This window comes from Nyctereutes procyonoides, unplaced genomic scaffold (assembly GCF_905146905.1).
Source record: "Nyctereutes procyonoides isolate TBG_1078 unplaced genomic scaffold, NYPRO_anot_genome, whole genome shotgun sequence".
NCBI lineage: Eukaryota > Metazoa > Chordata > Mammalia > Carnivora > Canidae > Nyctereutes > Nyctereutes procyonoides.
This window is the reverse complement of record NW_026575020.1, coordinates 14,364,321-14,389,261: the sequence shown is the minus strand read 5'-3', so window position 1 is coordinate 14,389,261 and position 24,941 is coordinate 14,364,321. Positions and strand designations below refer to the sequence as shown.

The following is a 24,941-nucleotide window of genomic DNA, read 5'->3' as shown; positions in this document are numbered from 1 at the left end:
TCTCTGTGCACTAAAATCTTAAAAAGGGGGGGGGCGCCTGGGTGGCTCAGTGGTTGAGCCTCTGCCTTTGGCTCAGGTCATGATCCTGCGGTTCCAGGATCCAGCCCCACATTGTGCTCCCTGCTCAGCAGGGAGTTTGCTTCTCCCTCTCCCTCTGTACCACCCCCCACTCATGCTTTGCTCTCTCACTTTCTTGCTCTCTCTCTCAAATAAATAAATAATCATTAAAAAAATAAAAAATAAAGTGTAAGTACAAGTGCACAGTGAAAAAACAGAAATGATGCTACGATTTACAATTCAAATCCCTTTCAGTATAGAGAGACACAAATCAAGACTAGGATTATTTTAAATTGTTTTTACCTTATGGACATTCTGGAACCACACGGGCTCCAGAATTTATTTGGATCGCATATGTAAAAAGTGCCTGATTCAGGGACTGGCACATAACAGGTGTATCACAAATGATAATTGAATCAAAACTGCAAGTGAGGCACAAAACGTTGCCATCAATGACCTTGATTGACCTCCACCATCTCTAAGAAGGCTCAGGAACATGGCAGTGTGGGGAAGATCCCATTCTATTGTGCCCAGTTGTGTGCTTGATTCTCCTTTCCAGGGTCATAGGAGATGGAAATGCTAGATGGAGATCAAGCCCCACCGTTCACTTCTAGCCCAGAAGACACTGTGGATGGGGTAAAGACCCCATCAGGACAATGTTGCTCAAGATGCTGCCTACAGCTGTCACATGACCAGGAGCCAGGAAAGAGGTTTTACTCAGAGGTCTTGTCTCTGACACGTCTTGTCTCCAAAAGGCTTCACTCTGGTGAGATCTCTTGGTTGACCTCTTGCTCATCTCACCTTCCTTTTGACTTTCTTTCAGCAGCAGGAAAGGGTACTGGTTTGGCACTCCAGCTCTGCAGACAACCCGGCCTGGTTTGAATACCAACCCTGCCCTCAGCTTCTGTACAGCACAGGGTTGTTACTTTACTCCTGCAGCCCCATCTGATAGAACTTACTATGATGATAGGAATGCTCTCGAATTCTGAGCTGTCAGTATTGCCATAGTAGTCACGTGTGGCTATTGAGTTCTTGAAACATGGAGAATGAGATTTAGGAACTGAATTTTAAATTTTATGTAATTTTAATCAGGCATATGTGGCTGGTGGTGAGCCTCAGTCTCCCCGTGTTTCCCAAGGAGATGACAACCCTGCCTACCTGGTTGGGATTTTTGGGTGAATTAACAGAGGAAAGATAGGTATGGCAGGATAATTGAGATTTTAATTACAGTTTGGTTCCCTAACCCACAGATAGGCTGTGTTCCCTGCCGCAGGGACTCTTGTTTGTGGGGCCCCAAACAGATGTTTTGAGAAACCCAGAAGGGAATCTTGGCATTTGTGCTTGGAAGCGTAAGTTATGGAGAGAAATTATGCTGGATCAGCCCAGAGTGCAAGGTGATGGAAGCCGGTGTTGGGAGTGCAGAAGGTAGAGGCCAGCTCCCAGGGTGAGGCTGGATCGCTGCATCCAGCCTGGTGTGCTGGGCTGTGTCCTCAGGCTGTGGGGAGCTGAGTCTCTCTTTCTCTCTCTCTCTTCATTGGAATCACACTACTAAGCACAGAGGGGGTTCCTTTAGGAGATAGCTGGCAATTTGTCATTTGGAAAGACAGTAAGTCAAAGCTCATAGGGGCTGCGGTTTAAAACCAAGGTCCAAGTGGAAGTGCAGCCTTCCCTGGGCAGGAGTTGGGACTCCAGGGAGAGGTTGCAGGGTCTGAAGGTCAGAGCTTGGAGCATAGGCTGGGGAGTCCAGCCCGCACAGAGTGAATGCCTTGACTTTCAGATGTCCATCCTTGTAGGAAAGGTTCTCAAAGATACCCTGACAATCTGGGGTGCGAGAGAGACAGGGAAAGCAGGTCCTGTCCCTGACACAGAGAGGGAAGAAGCTGGTTCCCGGTTCCAGTGTCCTTGGCATGCCTGTCACCATCCTGGCTGGTTATTGCTTCAGGAGGGGCATGGCCCCATTTCTGGGTTTGACAGTTCTGGTGGAGTCAAACCTGTCTCTACTAAATAAATTAGATCTCTCCAGGGCAGATCAATATTTAATGTGGGGTTTAAAAAGACCGACTCAGGAAATGAGTTTAAAAGTGGAAAATTTGCCTTAGGTAGCAATTTCTGAAATACAGTGGTATCAGGGGACAGATTATTTAAACCCAAGCCATGGATAATATAAAAACAGTTGAACAAGCCAAGTTCTGCTTCCTGTGCATCAGTGACTCTGAACCCCCAGTTCTCTGGGTGCTACTCATGGGGCATTTGCATCGAGCTGGAAGAGGCCATCTACTGTGAGAGTCTCCTCCAAGGAAGGCCAACTCCCACACAGCCACCCCCTCCCTTACCCATGGCAGACATCACTAATCAATCCCAGTCCTTGTTTCCTCTGGAGTTGGAGGCAGCCTCATTTTTTCTCAACACCACACTCCAGGCAGCCCCCATCTATCAGCCAGAGTGCACGTGATGTGAAATTTATTTCCCATTCTCACCTAGTCCAAATTCTTCATTTAACAGAGGAGAAGCTCAAGGTTATACCATGAGTTAGTGGCCGATCTAGGACCAGGGCCCACGTCTTGTTCTTGAGCAGACTCCCCAGCCCCACCACACCTTGAATGCATTAGAGGTTGGGGTTCCATCAGTGGTCCATTTACTGACCCCTCTGTGAGCAACCCAGGGCTCTCCTGGACCAGCATTGAATACTTTGTTTCAGAGATAAAACTGTAGGCTTTCACAGCTAGAAAGCAGCTTAGTGGTCATCTAGTTCTACATGTTCCATCATGGGGAAAAAGAAAACTCAGAGAGCTCAACTGACTTGCCTAAAGACACACAGCTGGTTGCTCTCTTCTCTATAACAACAGTATGCATTCCAATTCTACAGCTCTCATTTTGAGGCTCAAGACCTCAAACCACTCCAATGTTTGTACCTCAGCGCCTAAGGGTCACAAAAAGTATGCATATTAAGAAATGGACAGCATCTATTTTTGATATATTTTGATGTTTACCTGTACACTCTCAGATTCAGCTTTCTAATAATATTTTATTTGGCTGATGCAAAAATTGGTTTGTATTCTCTAAACAAATAGTAATGAGCAACCTCGATTTGTGCTGGGCCGCAGAGAGGTATCTGTTTTCTGTGAACATCTTTTCAATGATTTTTTTGGTATGCACGTGAGAGCAGGACAATGATGGTCCCTAAGAGGGAAAAGAAATATTCTCTCCCTAGGGTGGAGGCGCGGTGCCAGATTTAATGTGACTTGTGTGGCCTCCATTTTCCCATCCATAAAATGGCAATGATGATACTTGTCCTCCCAACTTCAGAGGCAGATTGTAAAGGTCAAATGAAATAATGTCTGGGAAGGAGTTCTGAAAAGTAAGGGATTATTGTGACAGGCAGAGGGGACGAAGCTGGCAGATTGAGGCGAGGTTCTCAGGAGTGAGGGGGTGGGGAGGGTGGCGGGAAATAAGATGCTGCCTTGGCATCAGAACGCTGGCAAGAATTTCCATGCCCTCATTACCAGGGTGCTCCTGTCAGATTTAAACCAACCTCTGCTTTACTGCTCAAGTCGCTGCGATATTTTAGGACTGGCAGCCCAAAGGAACGCCACGTTTGAAAAAGGTCGCTTTCCTGAATTTGCCACCGGGTATTATTTTTATGCCACCGTGTTGTTATCCAACTTCAAAATATACATCATATTTATATTGCCTCTGCTAAGCATATATTTTTATTTTATTGCTTACCATGTGGGTGACATTTGGTTATTGAATGTCTGGAGAATTGGACCTGGTTGTTGTTGTTGTTTTTTCTTTTTTTATTCTTCCTTTCATAAGTGCTTGCTCTGATGTATTAATCTTTACAAAAGGAATGAGACAGGGACACATAAGCATTCGCACTCACACACACACACTAATCACATTGCCATTTTATCTCACTTTGCGGGTGTGTGGCTACATTTATAAGAGCCGACAGATCTGAAATAGGTGGTCTGAACTGATTCAGGTGGGGAGCGATGAAGCCTGCAGCCTCCTGGGGAATCGGCTAAGGGGAGAGAGAGAGAGAGAGAGAGAGAGAGAGAGAGAGAGAGAGAGAACACCTTTTGTCTTGTGTTTGTGAAGGACACATACGGCAAGAAGCAAGGATGGAACCATTGTGATAGTGAGTCTGGGCTAGAGGGGACCCTGGGGATACGTTTATATGTCTATAAAAATATAGACATGTGTTTTATAGATATTTTATATCTTATACATTCATATATCCATCCAGCACCTCACATAACTCCTGATCCTGGGCTCAATAAATGGTGATTAAATTAAGGAACCAAAGAATAGTTATATCAACCATTTATTGAGGTTGCATTCTGTGCGAAACATCTTAGATGTACTCTCTCTAAGCCCCCGAGCCTCCCTGCCAAGAATGTCATTATTTCCATTTTAAAAAGAAAGGAAACTGGGCTCTTCGAAAAGGGAAACATAGAACTGTTGTGTGACTGAGCAATTCCACTCCTTTTTTGGGCATGTACCCAAAGGAATGGAAAGTGGGTACTCAGATACTTGTCCATGAATGTTCCAGCAGCATTATTCACCATAACCAAAAGGTGGAAACATCTTACATGTCCATCAACAGACGAATGAATAGGATGCCTGGGTGGCTCAGTCAGTTGAGTGTCTGCCTTCAGCTGGAGTCCTGGGATCTAGTCCTGCCTTGGGCTCCCTGCTCAGTGGGGGTCTACTTCTCCCTCTCCCTCTGCCCCTCCTCCCTGCTCATGCTCTCTCTCACTTGCTCACTCTCTCAAGTAAATAAATAAAACCTTAAAAAAGATGGATGAATGGATAAACAAGTTGAGGTCTAATCACACAATGGAATATTATTCAGCTGTAAAAAAACTATGAATTGCTGATGACAACACGCTACAACATGGAAGAACTTCAAAAACACGTTAAGTCAAAGAAGCCAGACACAAAAGGTCACAGAGTCCATTTATATGAAATGTCCAGGACAGGGAAAGCCATGGAGAGAAAGCAGACTAGTGGTTGCCAGGGGCAGGGGTGGCTGGGGAGTACCTCCATAATAGAGTCGGGGTTTTATTGTGGGGCAGTTAAAACGTCTGGAACCAGGTAGAGGTGATGGATGCCCAACACCATAAATGGACTTCATGCCACTGAATTGCTCACTTTAAGATGGTTCATTTTATCTTATCTGAATTTCACCTCAATTTGAAAGAGGGGAACTGAGTCTGGAGGGCGTGGTAGATTGGTTACATCGGCAGCCCTAATTACCCTCCTCCCCAGGTCCATGCCCTTTGCAACGTAGGCCTCTTCCATTCTGACCTGGCCAGATGACTCTTTGATCAATGGGACGGCAGCAAACTTAATGGAGAGGTTTGGAAAAGCCCACATGTGTTTCCACTCACTGTCTTGGACCTAAACACCGCCAGGAGAACAAGCCTGGGCTAGCCTTCTGGAGGATGAGAGGCCACGTGGAGCAGAGCCAAGTTATTCCAGCCAAGGCCATCCTACACCAGCCAGCCTCAGCCGACCTGCCAGCTGCCTGCAGATGCACGAGTGACCTCGGCCAAGATCAGCCAAGCCTGGCTCACATCAGCAGAACCGTTCGGGCTACTTCTAGATTCATGAGAAATAATAACTGATTGTTGTTTTAAGCCATTAAGTTTTGAAGTGGCTGTTTTACAGTAATAGCTAACTGATACAGAGGGGTTGCAAAACTTGCCCGAGGTCTCACATCTAGTAAGAAAAAGCAGAACTCGTTCCAAAGACTGGTTTGGAAGGCACTGTTTTATTCAATTGTCACCTTCATTTTACAAGTGAAGAAAATGAGCCTCAGAAAAGGCGAGGGTGGGTGCAGAGAGTGGAAACAAGAGCGTCACCTGGAGGGAGGGAGAGTCAGCCTCCCTGCCCTTGGTAATGAAGGAACGTCACATGCAAACCCACCTAGCCGGCCCCCTAAATCCCAACCCCGTGTCATGGGAAGGTACTGGTGCTGGTTTCCAATCTGAGTTTCAAGTGGTCTCTCTGTAGCTTCCCATCGGTTTTTGGCAAGGCTGCTCTCCTGCCATGGGCATGGCCTTGCTGGAAGCAAAATGAGAAAGATAACCTACGTACATACTAGTCTTCTCCCCTATAACATTGCCCTGGTGTTATTCTGGTTCTTTAGGACATCTGAATTTTCTGAGGCAGATGGTTGCCCGACCACCTGTGGAAACAGAGTCCCAGGGAGGACATGCAACTCACACCGGCCACCTGGTTTATGTGCCCTGATCAAATTATGAAAGTGGTGCTTATTCCTGATGTCCCTTTCTTACAAGGAGAAGGCTACAACAATCAGCTTACCCTCACCCCCTAGAGAAAAATGGTTCCTTCTTGTGGGAAGAGAGGCACACAGATCTACATAATCAAGTGCTGGGGTTGGGAGAGCTGGGAGAAGAGAAAGGAGGCTTGTAGGGTCTGGGGTGAAGGAAGAGCTTTTTCAAGGGGTTGAGGAGAGGCACACTTGAGTTGCAGGGTAAGAAGGAAGTAGGTAGGAGAACAAATGGGATTTTGATGAGAGCTGCTGGGGTTCCTGGTTGTGAACCTCCTACTTACTGAGTCAGGAGTGGCTTGGTCAGACGGTGCCCTGAGACTGAGCCACACGAACCCAAACTTTCTAAGGGTTATGTCAGGTGTGGGGCTGAGCCTATTGTGAACTGGAGGTGATAAATGGGAATTTTCTCTCCAGTTCATGTCCCCAGCCATCACCCTGGCCACCTGGATTTGGAAAAAGACAAGAATATGGGGATTGCTGGGGCGCCTGGGTGGCTCAGCAGTTAAAGCGTCTGCCTTCAGCTCAGGGTGTGGTCCTGGAGTCCTGGGATCGAGTCCCACATCGGGCTCCCTGCATGGAGCCTGGTTCTCCCTCTGCCTGTGTCTCTGCCTCTCTCTCTATCTGTCTCTCTGTATCTCATGAATAAATAAACAAAATCTTAAAAAAAACAACAACCCAATATGGGGATTGCCACTTATAGTCAGTGAAGCCCTGCCCATTCATAGGTTCTGTGGATGCTCTCCTCACTGGCATCCTGAGCATCCTGAGCCCCAGGTTGGAGGGCTCTGAGCAGCTCGGAAACCTGGGGGGGAGTCTAGTAGTACCCTGATGGCTGCCGTGTCACTTCTGGGATGGGGCTCCTCTGCTCTGAGTCTGTGAGCCTCACAAAGGTTCATGGAGAATCCAGGCCAGGTAGACAAGCTAGGAGTGGGATGATCATGTCACATATTGCCTACCTGTACCCAACACCATACACAGTCCCCACATCTCATTCCATATATCATATTCCCCACATGTATCATTCCACATATCATATTACAGGCTACACATGTACCATGTGCCACACAGACACCACTGGTCATATGGAATGTCAAGGCACAAGCTATACCAACACACCATACAACATACTTCAAATATACATCACGCCCCTCACAAATCACACGGCATGCCCACCCTTCAACACACTGCACACAAATTGCCCCCATACATATACGGCTACGAGACACATCCATCACAGCCCCCCCAACACACATCACAACCCATGCACAGCCTTTACACACCTCCCACCCTACACGGTGCACACACATTGCCACATCTCCCCTCCAAGCCCCGTAGCACACAGCATCTGTCGTGCCCCAGGCCACACCTTCCACCTCGCTCTCCTTCTCCCTCTACCCAGGGAAGAAGCACAAAGGCATCTCCACGATCATCCTCATGGCAGGAAGCCCAGAAGACACGGGGAAATGGTGGGGGCGGAGTGAACGCTCTAAGCACTTGCATGCTTTCGGCACCAAACAGGCACAGGGTGCAATGGAACATTTTATGAGCTGCTGGATTTTTTAAAAACTTTATTTAAATCAGATGATCCTTTCTTCCTCCCTGAAAAGTAAGGGCATGGGTGTTGGCTTGAGGGGTCACTGTATGGTCAGGGTGACCGATGAGATAAACAGGTTATACCAAAGCCTTTCTGAAACTCTGCAGGCCCAGTGCCTGCCGGGAGCATCAACCTGGGCAGACGTTGTGGAGACCCGAGGACCTGCATCCGTCCTGGGGCCTGCAGACTAGCTCGGGTGCCAGGATGGAAAGACTGAGGTCAGCGACAGACGGACCTGCTAGGGAAGCATAAGGCCATGGCAGTCGGGGATGTGGGAGCTAAGGGGTGATTGACACGTGGTCTCCATGATAGCTAAGGGCGTTGCTTTGGGGGCAGAGGGACCTGGGCGTGAGTCCTGGTCCTCCTCTCGGTAGTGCTGGGGCCTTGGGCTTTCTACCTTACCTCCTGGAGCTGTTTCCTTATTTGTAAAGAGGGACAATAAGAGGCCCTTCCGTAAAGGAGAGAAATCTAAAGGAGAACCCATAGGGCTGGTACCTGTTACGTGCTATGATTATTATGATTATTATCATTTTCTTTGGAGTCTGGTCCTTCAAGTGATGGGAGAAGATGAGACCCAAAGCTCAGCAGAGGGGAGAGCCTTGGAGGAGGAGAGGAAGAAGAGGCAGGAGGAGGAGAGCCGGGTGAGGACAGAGGCCAGGGAGGAGGCCAGAACCTGAGTTGGCTGGTAGAGGCTGGTGGTTCTCAGCCCTGGCTGCTGAGGGAATCACCTGGGGGACTTTTTAATAGAGCCAGGCCCAGGCCCCACCCTGGGAACACATAACTGGTCTGGGCAGGGCACAGGCGTTGGGACCAGGGAGAGCAACCCTGATGACCATACTGTGCACTCAGAGCCTAGAGCTCCTGGTATAGATAGAGGCACAAGGAGGTCTGTGCCATCAAGCCCCAGGTGGGCATTCTCCTTGCTTTTTGGGGGTCTAACATTTGAGAGTGTCTTGCTCAGGTATCTCTCCATCAAATTGAGCCGATGCAGAGCCCCACGCCCTTCGGGGGGGGGGGGGGCTTTGCTGCTGGCCTGGCTGAGGAGTGGTGGCTGGGAGCACAGAGCTACATGGCTCCTAGGCCTGAGGGTGACCTAGAAGCAGGGCCACATGACAGCTCAAGCCTGGGGCCATCTTTGGCAGCAGCACACGGCCCAGAAAGGACCAGAGAGGGTGCACTCAGTGGGTACCACAGGCCCTGCTCAGCACCCAAGTCCACCCAAGCCCCTCAGTCCCAGCCAGCCCACCTCCCAGCCTCACAACCCCCGAAGCTCTGTCCTCCGAGCCCACCATCCATTTCCACCCTCTATACCTTTGGGTGCTGCTTCCGCAGTCTCACCGGCTCCCCTGGCCCCTCCCTCCACCCATCCCCTCAGACTCACTCTTGCAGGAAGCTCTCTTGGACCGCCTCTCCTCCCTGGCTCTGAGCCCTGGTGCTTCTATAATATCTTTGCTCACATGCATCTTAGCCTTTTTTTCACCATGGTGTTGCCATAATTCAGAAGTTTCTGTATTATATGTATATCCTGGTATCCCTGGGCCCGCACCTGCAGGTACTCAGTCAGATTTGTAAAGAGGCACACAAGCCACACATGCTGGAATTGGAAGATGTATTTGTGGCCGTCTTCCTTCCACCCTGTGCTGGCAAACACTCTGTGAGTGGGAAAGGGGCTCAGCCCCAAGGGTGTCTCGGTGGGGCCTTGGGCACAGCTGTGGGGTTGTAGGGGTCTGGGGCTGCTGGGTGCTGCATGCCTCTTGCTTTCTGCCCTACGAGGAGGAGAAGCTCCAGTTCCATGTGGGCCTTCTGGCTCTGGGCCCCTTGGGACACCCTCTGGAAAGCAACATGGCATCTCAATGGGTCTACTCTTCCAGCCTCGTGCTGAAGGCAGAAATCTATCCTGGGCATTCTATGTGTGAACAAACCTGTTCCTCCATCCCAGCTGCCCTCCTCTGGCCCTCCTCTCCCCTTTCCTTCCCCACAGGGTCCCTTTCCTCCAAGCAGCAGCAGCCAGGGTTTGGACACATGAGAATCCAAAACCCAGGCTTGATGGGAGGTGGCCGAGAGGCCTTGGCCTCCCTGCTGCAAGCCAAGGTTGATCCAGCTGTTTGTCCTGGCAAGGGGACGATGTCCTTTCTCTCACTGTCCCATGGCCAAGGAGAATGGCTCATTCTTACTGCTCCCTCTTGCTACATTTCTTGGAGATCATGAGGTGAGCTGGGTTTTGGCTCTGCGACTGTCAGGTGTGCCCTTTTGGCAAGTCCCTTCTTCTCTGTCACACAAGGGAGTGAGACTCAGTGGTCTGCAATGCTGTGATTCTCCCAGAAGCCTGGGATAAGCATAGCCCCTCTCTCTGCAGGTGGCACCATGGCTGCCTTCCTCAGGGTCTGACTCTACCTCTGCACCGAGTCACAGAGTGACCAGGATCTGTTCCCATGTTGGGGCAATCTTGATGGGGGGGAATAGGTGAACCCCTGAGGTTACCCTTCCTCACCACCCTCTGTTTCCTAGGATTTGCTCCATTGCCTCTTGGGGTGGGAGGATTCTGCTCAGAGATGGACAAAGCTGCCTCTTTTCTTTGCCTCTGACCCTGAAGCCAGAGCAACACTGCTCTGCAGCCTGTGGCGAGTTGAATGGGAGTGGAATGTTCCATTGGGTCTCTGTTTCTTCCTTGAAGGCTGATGGTTCCACATAATGGGCCACCTCACTGCCCTAAGACCCCAGACTGGGGAGGCTCTGCTTTCCCATCATCTGGATCCCCACCCAGCTCCTCCCAGTATCCCCTGGTGCTCCTCCTCCTGTTTCTGCAGACAAAGAGCCAGCAGTTCCTTGGGTCCAGCAAGCTGAGGGTGGCCAAGACAGGTGGCGGCCCCCTTCTCGCCTCAAACAGATGCAATCAAGCCATCAGCCTGTCTTTTTTTTTCTTTCTCTCTCTCTCTTTCTTAATCAATTCCCATGACAAATGGGTTTGTGAAGGAGGGCAGCCTGCCCCGGGCATTCTGTACTTCAATCAGGACAACAGAAGGAGCGGATTCATAAAACTATAATGCACGATTTGAGCATATTTCCCAGTAACTGGACCCTGCAGAGAGGGGGCTGCCAGGGCCTTCCCTCCCATCAGGGAAGGCGGTTTAACACTTCACCCCAAGTACAGATGGAGTTGATCCAAAGCCTCCTCACGGGGCCAGGAGCTTGGCTTACGGGGAGGCCTGGGTGGTGGGGGAGGCACAGTTAGAAGGAGGGGCGGCAGCACACAGTCATTGTGGAAACACTGGGCTTTGGCAAACCTTCCCCTCCAGCAGCTGTGTGATCTAACTTCTCCAGTCCTTAGTTTTCTTGTCTGTAAAAGGGAGTCTGTACCACCTTTCCTTCCGGGCCATGAGTAATAAGCAAGATGAACAGGAGATGGTGAGTGAGTCCATGCCTGGCACAAAGGTGGCTCTCCAAGAGCCCGAGTGGACTGGAGCCAGCACATCGTGTACACACGAGGCCTTACGTGCACATGGGCTGCGAAGGAGGTCGGTGGTGGTCCCTTCCTAATGACAAGTGAAATGCTGAACAAACGAAAAATCAGTGCTTCTTAGCTCTCTCAGAGGATGGAGGTCACTGGGCAAACGGCTGCCCCCTAAATCGGAAAGCCAGGGAAGAGGACAGAGATGATCACAACTTCCCTGAGCAGAAACCACTGCGGGAGCCGTGCTGGGGGAGGAAAACTCTGACTGTAATCGATGGACTGCCAGAGGCTCAGTATGGACAAGCCAGACAGAGAAAAACTCCACAGGGACCCAGTCATATGCAACTTTTGTGTGTTTTACCTCCAGGCGTTCTATCAAGTTCTTACAGGAAAGATTGGAGAAGGATCCCGTCTTGCTTCCTGCATAGGGATTGGCAAAGGAACCCTTTGGAAATACTTGAGAGCATTCTGTGCCTAAGAAGCCCTTCCCTCAAGAGCAACTAGTTAACTAGAATTTAACCTGCTGGGGTGTCATCAGAGACTGACTTAACTGACCTGGGGCAGAGAAATGCCTGCCCCCTGCTCCCTCAAGCCTTCCAGTTCCACCTAAGGGGAGCAGAAAAGCTGAGAAGCCCTTGTGCCCAGGCTCCCAGGAAGACAGAGGCCTAATCCTAGGGCCGCAGAATGCCCCCCTCCCACCTCACCCCCACACCATGGAGGGATGGGCTCAGTCCTCATCACCATCTTGAAGCAGGGGCGGTCATCTCTACATACAGAAGAGGAAGCTGAGGCTCCCAGGGGTTCAGGGCTTGCCCTGAATGGAGGGCAAGAGTTGGATTGGGTTTTCTCAATCCTGGACCCTGAGCCAATGCAATTTCCCTTCAGCCCCTGAGTGAGTAGGCCTCTTGCCCTGGAGCGTCTTAAGGCTGAAACTCTGCTCCTTTCCCAAACCAGGTAGACACCTTGGCCACATAGATAATTCACAGCAGCTTACTCGGATGCCATTCTGGGAAGCCCCTAGTGGGGAATCTAGCGCATACGCTGCTGTGGGAAAGAGGTTTGGGGGGCAGGGCACACTCTATGCCCCTCTGGGTCACTCCTGCCCCCGGGAGCTGGTATCCTGTTCCAAGCCCCTCAAGTGCCTAACCCTCTTCTCAGCCTGAGACCCAGGGGCTCAGGGATGTGAAGATGTGAAGATGCCCAGTGAGGGCACCAGGTCTCATGGAGGAGCTGCCTGGAGCTTAGCCTGAGCCCGGAGCCCCCCTCCCTGCCGTGAGCACTTCATCTGGCCAACCTGGTGGGACAGATGCAAGGGCATCTCTTTCCAGATCATCCTGCTCACAGCTGACCCTGGGGGGGCTCAAGGGCAGCCTGTCTCCATGATGTGGGGGAATGTCCTTTGCTAGATGCTTCCAGAAGCAATTTGTGTTTCCTGGCAGAGACAAAGGGAAAGAACTCCAGGTCTTCCATCCACTTATCAGGGACAAGCATAAGGAAAGAGTTTTGGGGTTAAGAGCTTAGGCTCTGCCCTTGGGAAATGTGGGTTCAAGTCCTGATTCCAGGTCTGTAACCCTGAACAAGCTCTCAGTCTTAGTTCTTCCTTATGAAGAAGAGCGAAGGTCATTATAGCCAATTGGTGGGGGTGCTGTTTAGGACTGGAAAGTGGTCTATACAGAGCCTGAGCTCCTGGCACCAGGAGGTGACAAACTGTTAGCACCGTTACGGCGGGGGGCCTGGCTTTCTGGGAAGTCTTCAGGGAGACCACGAGTCCACCATAAGGCAATGCTCTCGTGTCTCCCTGGCCCACCAGCCCTCAGCTGGGTGACCTTGAGCTAGTCACATTGCCCTACTGGGCCAAGTGTCTCCCTATGTGGGAGGAAAGGGCTTCTTGGGACGGCTGGTCCACCCTCCCATGGGCAGGAGCCCACGGGGCGGGCCTGCAGAGGGTGAGGGGTGGGGGTTGGGGGGCCTGCAGGAGGCAGGGGTCGCGCGGAGCCCCAGGAAGCACTGTGCTGCCACAGTGGCAGACAGTATTGTTTGTGAGTTTGAAATTTCCTGACAGACAGAATGAGCCATCTGAAGCGCGAGTTTCATTTCCGTGACCGTCCAGCTTGGCCATCTCCTGGGGAAGGCGTGTGAGTGACAAGCTATAATTAAAGCCTCAGTTTCAGTCCGAGTCGGAGAAGGATGGTTTTTTAGTCAAGCCTCTGGTGAGGACAGAGCTTTCCGTCTGCGGGTCTTTGGGGGCCCTCTCCCCGGTCACTGTCTGGCTGCTGGACAGGCCCTCCCTGTGGTCCTGACCTTTCCCGACCTGGCGGGAGCTCTCCCACATTCTCCGGCTCTAGCCCATCTGCCTGCTGCCCCGAGAAACCTGCGGACCTGTGTGGATCAGGGCCCGTGACGGAGGCCTCTGTCCTGAGGCCCCAGGCGGCCACCAGTCCGGGGTAGGGTGAGGGCCCGACTCTTCCTGCGGGAGCTCCCGCGGTCTGCGGTGGGGACACTGAGGCCTGGGTCTGGGGAGGGCCTTGCTCTGCGGTTCACCCTGCCTGTGGCTCTGGGGCGTGCCTGTGAAGGGTGGGGGTGCCCCTAGATGGGGGGGGCTCCTGGCTTCACCCAGAAGCCTCTGCAAACTGGGGCCACCTGTGTGACCTGGCTCTGTCTACCCCCCAGTAGGGCTGTGATTTCTCTTCTTCTGCAGCCACCCCCACTCCCACTTCACCCCTGTTCTTGCTCTCTAAAGATTCATTAGGGACCTGTGCTATGTCCCAGAAATACAGTTGAACAAGACAGAGCTTCCCCAGCATCCAGAGTGGGAGTCAGCTGTTCGGGCACAGAGCAGGGCAGCTCAGGCCTCCGCTGAGCCTGCTGGGTGAAGGCCACAGGGCGGCACCTGCCCCACTCAGGTGTCCTGCTCTGTAAGCCCACTGCCTGCTCCAAGCCCTGCCCACTGAATCCCCCCCACCCTCCGACCCTGACCAGAGAGAGAGAATTTTCTTCCTTCTCCAGCCTGAGCCAGACTGTCCAAGGCTAAAGGGTCACAAACCCGCCCATGTCCTCCTTCCCAGGCCACCTTGACCACTGGCCTATTTCTGCCTATTCCTTGGCAAGGAGGCAATATTCCTATTTTTCCAGCCTGGTCAGCAGGGTGCCAACAGGGCCCCTGACCATCCTGCGTTTGGCTAACTAGGAGCATATTTCCCCCTGCTCCCTCATTTATTTATTGTGTGTATTAACACTCTTGTCATTTTTCATGCATTTGTGGTCATCCATGAAACCAGAGGGTCCCCAAAGAGCAAAAGTATTCCTACCACTTCTTAAGGGACCCTTCCCAAACTAGCAGCTGGGTGGGAGGCGAGTGCCAGAGGAGAGCTGGAGAGCTGTTCCTCTTGGTCCTCACCGCACCCTCTGCCATCGTCTCTCAGAGCCAGGGAGCTGATGGGGGCAAACTGTACCACCCCTGCTCTCCTGCCTGCCGGCTCCTCCTCAGGCCCAGCTGCTGGCATACGCTGCAGGGAGGCCTTGGAGGAAGGGAAGGAGAGAGAGGTCAAGACGCTTGTCTGCCCAGCTCCTTCCTTGAGGGACCATGAGGGGCAGTGGCTGACCAGTCCTGTCAGGCAGGCCCTGAGCTGTGGATCCCGCTCTCCCCAGACTCCTAAAACATAACCCCTAGAGGTGGGGAGGCCAATGTTGCCCACCTCAGTGGGAACATTGGAATTCGTTTCCTAGGGCTGCTGTAACAAAGCACCACAAACCAGGCGGCTTCAACAAGACTATATTCTCTTAGGGTTCTGGGGGCTGGAAATCCAAAATCAAAGCGATGGCAGGGCACTGCTCCCCGAGACCCACAGAGGAGAATCTGTCCTCCCCCCTTCCCTCGGTGGTAGGCCGGCAGTCCTCTGCCTTCCGTGGCTGGCAGGCACCTCTTCAGTCTCTGCCTCCGCGGTCACAGGGCATTCTCCCTTCATGTCTCTGTCTCCTTTCTTCTTGTAAGGATACCAGTCATATTGGATTAAAGGCCCACCCCTCTCCAGTACAACATCTGCTTTTCTATTTACATCTGCAATGACCCTTATTTCCAAATGAGGTCACATTCTGAGGTATGGGGGACGGTGAGGTTAGGGATTCAACATATCATCTTTGGGGGATGCTCCTTATAACACTGGCGGTTGCTTCCTGGTCCTCGTTTCCTTAGCGCCCCCCTAGCTCTTTAAAGAATCCTGTCATTGAAGCCTCTTCCATTATCCCTTTGAATATGCTATGTCTCCAGCCCTGAAACAGATCCCTGCTCTGACCCTTCCCAGCTGTGTGACCTTGGGCAAGGCACTTAACCTCTCTGAGCCTCAGTTTCTTCACCTCTGAAGTGGAAATAGTTTTCACACCTGCTCTGCCTACATTGCTGTTCCCAAAAGCTCTTTGGCGAGCAAAAAGGCCCATAGCATTGACCGGGGTCATTATCATCCTTTGCGTGTGTGCGAGGTATAGTTGGGAAAGGCCCACATCCACATTATTCTCTTTGATCTGAACTGAAGCTAGCACCACATGCCGAAACACGCTGAATATACGCTCCTTGATGCTGTTGATGACGTATCTCGTGCTTCTGGCCCAGCCTTGGGAGGCCGAACACCGAGCTGTTTCCCGGAATACAATTCATCCAGGGCCAGTTTCTTGGGATCCTTTTGATTTGGACTTCCACTGAACCCTGACATCACAGGCTGCTCCATCACCAGTCCTGGGAGAAGCCAGCATCCCCCCGAGTGGAGCCCTTACTTTTAGTGCGACAGCTATTTTATCTAGGCCGCAGGGAAACAGAGATATTTTAAGATGAGTGTGTCAGCTGAGGTCAGTTTCCGCCCGGCTATCACTTGCACTGTCAGGAGGAGAGAGATTTCGGCTGTCCGGCGGGAGCCCATCAATCACTTCCGGCAGCCCTTAATCAGACAAAGGAGCCCTCACCGCGGTGTTTCAGAGAGGGAGACTGTATTATTGCTCACACTCAACAAATAATTTCGGACAGGAGTTCTAAGCCCACAAATAAGATCCCTTGTATCTTTCAAGTGTTTAGAATCCCTAAAGGTGGTGGACGGCCTTCCTCCCAGGTTTGAGGGTCTCCCGTTCCTCTCCCAGCACAATTCTCTTTCCCCAAGCTGTTCTCATTCATTCATTCGACCAATATCCACTGAGCCCGTGGCCGGGCCTCTGCCAGGTGCTAGGGATAGCCCTAGGGAAGCAAAGAACTTCAGTGCCACGTGAGAAGCATGGGCGCTGAGGGAGGTACAAAGTGCTGAGGAACCAGGAAGGAGTGAGCAGCTCTCCCTGGGGGTGTGGGAGGGCCACAAGGTGCGGGGGCAGGCCCAGGTTTCACCAGAGGAGCAGCTCAGTCCGGCTCCAAGGACATCTGCAGGTGGTTGGTGGACAGTAAGGCCACTCCAGGAAGAGCAAAGTTAGAGAAGTGGGCAGGAACACTTGGGAGTGTGAGTAGTTTAACAGGTGGGGAGTAGAGGAGATGAGGCTGGGGAGGGGGGCTCTGACTCCGTGATGAAGAGCTTTGTGCATTTAGTAGAGCAGAAGCTCCATGAGGGCCAGCACCTTGCCTACCTGGCTCCCCACTCTTTCCCTGCTCCTGGAACAGTGTCTGGACAGGGGAGACATTCAGGGAATATTCCTTGAATCCATGAAGGAGTAGTGAGTGCCTGGCTCGGAGGCTGAGGCTGAGCCAGCCCCCGTCGGCCCCACTCTCGGCATTCTCCAGTGTAAACACCTTCCAAGACTCCCAGCAGTCACTTGGAAACATCTATTTTCCTTTGGCTGGCATTCAAGGCTTTACTGATCTACCTCCCATCCCCTTCCCCAACTGTATGTTCTAAGTCAGGAGTTGGCAAACCATGGACAGCCAGCTGAATCTGGCCCACCACCTCCTTTTATAAATCATTTTTATTGGAGCCCAGCCATGCCCATTGGTTTAGATGTTGTCTGTGGCAGCTTTCCTTTTACGAGGCAAGGCTGAGGAGCTGCAACAGACACCTTCTGGCCTGCAAAGCTGGAAATACTATTTGGTCTGTTTGAAGAGAAAGTTTGCGGCCCCTGTGCTAAGACTTGGGACCTTGCACCTTGAACATAGCAGATGCTCAATCCATAGTTGCTGAACAAATAAATCAGTGAACTTCCTGAGTGCACTTACCCCAACTCCTTCCTCCTGTCCTTTGAGTCACACCCTGACTTCCATGCTCTTGTGGCCTCTCAGGCCTGGACACAGCACTGCCTGGTGACCTATCAGCAAGATAGAGCAGTGGGGCAGGGCTGGACACCCCCATACACAGGCCGGGACAGACAGATCCTGGGGCCTTCATTCGGATGTGGCTGATGAAAGGTTTTAGCACCAGGGCAGCCATGAAGACATGGGAACGGCTGCAGTATTGGTCAGAGCTCTTTGGCTTACAGAAACCCTATCAAACTGCAAAGGAAAACATGGGGGCTTTTTGGGTGGGAAGCAGAGGGTAGTTTCCAGTTCTGAGAAAATGCAGGAAATTGGGCGAATCCAGGGACCAGAGTAGAGGAGGCCATGACTCCCTTTTCATCCACCCCTTTCCCTCATCTCTGCTCTTGAGTCCACCTGCTTCCTTCTCCTCTTTGACAGACTGGGTTTGCTCCCACCAACAGGCCTAGGTGCCAGCTTGCCTCTTTGATACTCTACTGGTCTAGGGACCCCAGAAACTCTAGTTAGCACTGGCTCGGTGAAGGACTCTGATTGGTCAGATTGGGGCTAGTGACCAGGCTCTGAGCCAATCCCGGTAGCCGCCCTCGACCTATGGGTGGGGTCTATTATCGGACGAACAGGGGTTTGGTGAGCGCAGCTAAGGATCTGAACAAATGTCCATGACCAGGTAGCCGTGCCATAGCAAATGACGCAAATGACGCAGAGCCCTGCCTACAGAGCTGAGGCACCAAGGGAGCAAGGAAGTGTCTTGGAAGCAACAGAAAGCCCTGCTAGCAACCTGGGGCACGGAGTCAGCATCGTACCCGCAGCACAGGTGACGTTGCTGAGTCCTAGAATTGAGAGTTGGGGTTACCTCACATTCCTCCTCCTTCCCGTTAAGATTGGTCCTGGGAACAGAGGTAGGTAGGTCTGAGCCTGCAAGGGGCCCAACCGAATGCCCTCATGGGGGGATGTCTCACAGCCAGATCCTGCCCATTCGTTAAGCCCTGCTTACGTGTCCTTCCTCCAGGCCACCCTCTCCAACCTTCCCTCCTGGAAGGGCTCACCTCCACCTCTGACTTCTCACTGAACACTGGGCCTTTTTTCACCCTGGGCACTTACCACATTCCCTGTCCAGGGTTGTTCCCAGAACTGTCTCTCTGTGACAGGGTCTCACTGTAGCTGGAATGAGAGAGTAGATAGCAGACACGAGGTCTTCTAGGTCTTCTAGGTCTTCTACTTGATTATTTTCCTGGAAGGCTCTAGCGCTACCCTGTGTGCATAACACAGAATCCCAGGAATTTGGATTTGAAAGCCACTTTCTGCTGGCTACTTTAATGCTATTGGGGCACCTCCACCGATGGCTGACTCTTCTTTACTAGACACGTATCCCATGGAAAATAACTCTGATTCCACCAAAACATTATCTGCCTCCTTATAACCTCTTCTCATGTGATTTCCAGCTCGTCTTGGAGGAACTCAGAAAAAATTGAGTTGCTCTTCGAAATTGCAGGCGTGTATATATTTGAAGAACCTAATCATGGTACTTTTCCTTCCATATCTTTTCTTCAGGCAGACTCCCCAAGTCACTGTTACTTAGTGGTAGCCAATGGGTGAGGGATGGGGTGGGGAGTGGGTACCAGACTCAGCATCCTGGTCAAGTCTGATTTGAGCATAACACTCCAAATGTGATCTTACCAAGGCCACTAAAGGGGACTCTTTTGGCTTTGTGTGTTAGGATGCTTACAGGTAGAATACAATAGAAAACCCAAGCAAAAGGGGCTCAAACAATTAGGAATAAAAGGATTATTCTTCAAGGAGAAGTCCTATGGTGGAGTGGTTTAGGCCCAGTCAGTGCCCCAAGAGAGCCATCACTGACCTGGGCATTTCCTTTTCTCCAGCATATGTACTCCTCATTTGGCTGGTCTTACAATAAAATCCAGATTCCTCATGGTGCCCAGTCTGCTGCTGCAGTTCCAGACCTCACATTCTAACAAGGTTTAGGGGTCAGAAGAGAGAGGGAGGGGCAGGTGTTTCTAGGCATTCTTTTTTTTTTTTTAAGATTTTAATTTATTTATTCATGACAGACAGAGAGAGAGAGAGAGGCAGAGACACAGGCAGAGGGAGAAGCAGGCTCCATGCAGGGAGCCCAACGTGGGACTCTATCCCAGGTCTCCAGGATCGGGCCCTAGACTGAAGGCGGCGCTAAACTGCTGAGCCACCGGGGCTGCCCTAGAGGGGAATTCTTTTTAAAACAGTGGCAAACTTTACCAAAAGCTCCCCAAATGTACTTGCCCCCATATCTCTTTGGCCAGAGTTGAATGATGCGCCCTTTTCAAAACCATAAGTGATGAGGAAGAGAAAGGAAGCTGTGCAATGAACTTAGATTCATCAAGATTGACCCACTGTGGAAGGGGAAGGGTTAGTCCCGAAGACAGGAAGACCTAAATTCAAATCACTTTGTTGCTAAACTCCAGTACCTTGATGTGAATCACTAATAGCTGGAATCAATGTCACTGAGCCAGTTTTCTCCTCTGTGAAAGGGGCTCAGCCCTAGTGCCTGTGCACAGAAATGGTATGTGGTCATTTAAGTATCTGATCCAGGCAACCCGGGTGGCTCAGCAGCTTAGCGCCACCTTCAGCCCAGGGCATGGTCCTGGGGACCCAGGTCGAGTCCCATGTTGGGCTCCCTGCATGGAGCCTGCTTCTCCTTCTGCCTGTCTCTGCCTCTCTCTCTCTCTCTCTCTCTCTCTCTGTGTGTGTCTCTCATGAATAAATAAGTAAAATCTAATAAATAAATAAAGCATCTGATCCTGGTACATCTACTGAATTTTGTCTTCTTTCTTTCTTCCCCCGATTTCAGACCTCTGACCATGCCACACTGGCTCCTACCTAGTTTCTTTGCTGCTTTTAAGCCCCATTTCTCACATCTGATGTTTATGAAACCTTTTTTTTTAAAAAAAAATAAAACCTAAATGCAGGAATTTACGTTTATCCCTTTTACATGTTTTCGGCCCATTATTTCAACTTGTCAAGATATTTCTGAGTCTCGACTCTGCCAGCCTTTCTATTAACAATCCCTCCGGCTTTGTGTCAACTGTAAATTTGATAGGCACCTCTTCTGTTCTGCTTCATCCAAGTTGTTGAGAAAGGGTTGAGGCAGACAAGGTCAAGGGCTGAGCTGCTGGGGTTGGGGGTGCCACCCACCGGGCCACCAGTGGGGCCCCATCACTGCTTCCCCAGTGCCTGTGCCATTCAGGCAGGCAACGCTGTGCCTTCTCATCCAGGGTGCAGAGGCTTTGAGGAATGGATCCCTTGAATTGCCACACTGGGCCCTTTGTCTAGGCACCCCCTGGTCCCTCCTGTTCTAGTTGTCCTTAGGACAGGAATTCAAGCAGGCGCTGCTCATCCTGGTGAACTCATGCTGGTTCCTTGGGATTCTTGCTTCCTGTTCTGTAAGTCTTTATACTTAAGAATATGCTGGGAGTTGTTATCAAGCTTGCCAGCCTGTCCTTACTGGGATTTAATGTTTTGTTCTAAAAATCGGGATGTGGGCTGTTAATAGTTCACCATTTTCTGCACTCTATAATCCCTCAGAGATGCCTGCCGGGGGTTCTGTATTGGCTCCTGACATCTTGCCATGAGCTCTCCAAGAGACCAGAGTTTCTCTGGCTTTATGTATGTTTTTTGTTTTGTTTTTTGAGAGAAAGAGAACACGCTTATAGGAGTAAGTAAAGATGGGGGAAAAAAGAATCTTAAGTGGAGCCCGATGGGCTGATCCCATGACCCTGAGACCATGACCTGAGCCAAAATCAAGAGCTGGATGCTTAACCCACTGAGTCACCTAGGTGCCCCTTGGCTTCATGTATGTTGAGTCCAATTTTCTTTTTCTTCTCCTCCTTTCCTTCCTCTCTCCCTATTCCCTCTCTTTATTTCTTGAAATAAAAGTTTTTAGGTATTTTCCAATATAATGAGTACATATTCTTTGTCAAAAATTTGGGAAACACCCATCTTAAGACATTACCCAATTTACAATTTGGTGTGCTTTCTTCCCATAGGCATAGCCTGTTTGTATTAGATAGTTGTAAACAGCTGATAATAGAATTAAAAGACATAAATATTTATAAATGCTATGTACCACAGTGTTCTTACTGTATACATAATACAGGGAACAGTAGTGTGTGTCCATGGTAGAAAATGGGTGACCTTGTCCTGTTACCTTGTTTCTACGTAACCTGTCAGCATACCTTTTCCTCTTACAAACTCTAAAGGGGTTTTGATGACTTTGAAAGAGTCCATAGGCTGGATGCCCCCTAGTTGCCCCCAGAGGCAGGCCCAAACACCCAGGTTGTAGTGTTTGCCCTGAACTCAGGAGGTACGTGACTTGAGGCAAGTCACTTACTCTGCCTGGCTTCAAAAAAGGGACTTGGCCTAGATATGTGGCTCTCAGTATTTTAGGGTTTCAAGACTCCCAGTGATCACTAATTATATTTTTATTGTCTATTGCTTGGGGGAAAAAATGACTGTGACTTTGGGAAGGTTGTGAGTGTGAGCTTTGCTGGAAGGGTGTCACTCACATCAATGTCCTAGAAGTAGCTGAAGGAAAGATTCAAGGTCCTGGGTCTGAGGAAACTCTGGAAAGCCTCTCTTCTGCTTCCTTTTCCATTTCCCCCAAAGACTGTAAGAAAAAGGGATCAGAGGATTGGGGGATGAAAGAATAGATAAAGATAGGGTTAGAGGGATGAGGGGCTAGAGAACAGGGATGAGGGAATGGGGGATGAAGATGGGGGATGGAGAAGAGGGAATGGGGGATGGGGATGGGGAGGATGGGGGAAGAGGGGGAGATGGGGGTTGGAGATTGGGGGCTCCCATTTGAGCCTGAGAGTCTTCTCCACATCCTCCTTCCCTCTTTTGTCTCTTTCCTCAGCCTTCCAGGGGCAGCAGCATTACTTTGGAGAATAGAGAAGTCATGAAGGCAGACAGGTCTTGGTGGGGCTGTGGTGTGTGGAAGAGGCAGGAAGAAGGGGCAGACAGTAGGGAGATCAGGGACACAGACAGAAGTCTGTGATGGAAGGGAAGGGGGAGCCCTGCCCCTGAGGACTGACAACAATGAGGTGGTGGCAGTGAGGAAGCCACAGCTCCTATTGGGTGCTCACCCGCCTCCACGATGTCCTCTGTGTGGCCTCAGGTGCATCCTTCTTTTCTCTGGGCCTCAGCTTACTCACTTTGGCAGTGGGGCGGGGCAGAGCTAGGAGGGTAGACCAGTCGGCAGCTTCAGCTCCATCTTGGGGTCCCCAAACCCAGCGCCCCTGTTCTCCATACAGTCTCTGGGGACAGGCCCCAGCCTCCCCAGGCCTGCAGTGGTGGCCTTGGGACCAGCGCCTCATTCCCTAGATGTAACTACCCATTACACGGAGCCACTCTCTACCAAGCTGGGGCTCTGGCAGCTTTATTATAAGTTTATTACATGCTAATTCAAGCAAATAAATTTGCCCCAGCTGTGAAGCAGAGGAGATTAATAACCTCAAAGATTACTTTGCTGCTTTGATGAGTTTCTTGAGCAGAGTATATTTAGGAAGAGCAACTAGATTAGTCAAAACCCCCTTTAATTATTAGTGACACTGTGCAAACGACTCTATACGACTGGAATACCAACTACTTAACTCCCTGACCTTCTTATTCAAATAAACACATCTTATTATAGCAACGTGCCTTCCTAGTCCACACACCATGGCAAACTGCTGGCCTAAGACCTGGCGATGGGACAGCTGGCAAGCGAACTCCATCCATTAAGGGTGGGATGACAGCCTTAAAGGTATACATCCCCATTTCTCTGTCTTCACCCTTGGATTGGATCAGGGCCATAGGGAGTGCCGTGGATGTCCTAGAGTTAAAAGAAACAGTTAATCAAATGAGGAAAATGACTTGGCCAAAGTCATGCAGTAAATTAGCCATATGGTCTCTAGAGCTCTGTCACCTAAGTCTTCTACTCCAAAATCAGTTCTGCAGCAAGAGGCTGGGTCTGCCTCCAGTGGAAACTGTGAAGGTGACCCAATCCAATTCCAGGGACACCCTTACCCCTCACTCCTCCACAGGTGTATGGGGCCTTTGCTTCCTTCCATCTTAGAGCTCTTTTTTCCGTGAAGCCTTATACCACTTGGAAATGCCACTTCCCCACATTCAGGGAATGAAGGGTAGAGGAGTCATGTAACCAGGGATGCTGACATCTCCTGCCAGGGAAGGGAAGGGGAGCCGTCAATGGAATCCTCTGCTATACAGCCAACCAGGCACAAGGTACCATCCCTGAATTCCAACAATGAGCCCATGAAGGAGGCTCTACCCATTTGTTTTCTAGATGAGGAAACCAAGGCTCAGAGAGTTTAAGCAACTTGCCCTGAAATGCCCTGCCCCCACTTGCCTACCTGGAAAATACCCCCTGTTTTTTTCTGCTTCAACTCAAGTGTGACCTCCTATGTGAAGTTTCCCTGCATGTTCTTCCTCCACACTGTCCCCAGCACTGATTACACTTGCTAGCACTGGTTTGCTTATGATTTGTCTCCTTTATTTGTCCCTTAAAAGCAAGAACTGGGTCTCTTTATCTTCATGTCCTGGGATCCTGGCAGAGAACCTGATCTTAGTACAGTATACCTGTACTAAGTTCTAAACTAACATTGACAAAGACTTGAAATTGTTCTAGGTAATCTTGGTTGCATGGCCAACATCTGAACCTACTGATTGGCAGGTTAGAAAAAAAATAGTGGGCAGCCCGGGTTGGCTCAGCGGTTTAGCGTCACCTTCAGCCCAGGGCCTGATCCTGGAGACCCAGGATCGAGTCCCACATCAGGCTCCCTGCATGGGGCCTGCTTCTCCCTCTGCCTGTGTCTCTGCCTCAGGAGAAGCAGGAAGGCTCCCTGGAGGAGGAATCTGTAAGGCCCTGAACCCCTGTTGAGAGCCAGGGCCCCTCGGGGGACCCCACCCCGCTCCTGGCAGAGACCCCAGCTCCAGAGCAGCCTGCCGAGTGCCAGCCACTGCTTCAGGCAGAAGGGCCCAGGGCCAACCCTAAGGCCCGGCCCGTGCCCACCTATGCACCTGCCCGGCAGCCCGAGCCATCTGCCCCTCCAGAGGGTGAAGAGGCAAGCGGCCTCAAGCAAAAGACATGCCAGTGTTGTGCGGTCATGTGAGCCCACACCCTCCACCCCACATCCAGCTCCTCTCACAGCTACCTCGGCCTCTTGGCATCCAGCAGCGGGTCCTGGGCACAGACAGGGCACCCCCGGACTGGCTGTGGCACCTGGGAGCCAGCTGGCCCGCACGTCCACCTGGGCTTTCTGGATGCTTCCCA

At 51.0% G+C, this 24,941-nt stretch overlaps 1 long non-coding RNA gene across 1 annotated transcript; it reads right to left on the bottom strand.

Annotated features, from left to right (window-relative positions):
- Window positions 1–17,545: 17,545 nt before the first annotated feature.
- Window positions 17,546–22,923, bottom strand: LOC129517091 (uncharacterized). The gene is made up of 4 exons (XR_008665951.1): window positions 22,756–22,923; window positions 22,177–22,277; window positions 18,722–18,872; window positions 17,546–17,673 (listed from the first exon to the last, which is right to left on the bottom strand). It is a non-coding gene; the product is annotated as an uncharacterized LOC129517091 (long non-coding RNA).
- Between the last annotated feature and the right edge of the window lie 2,018 nt (window positions 22,924–24,941).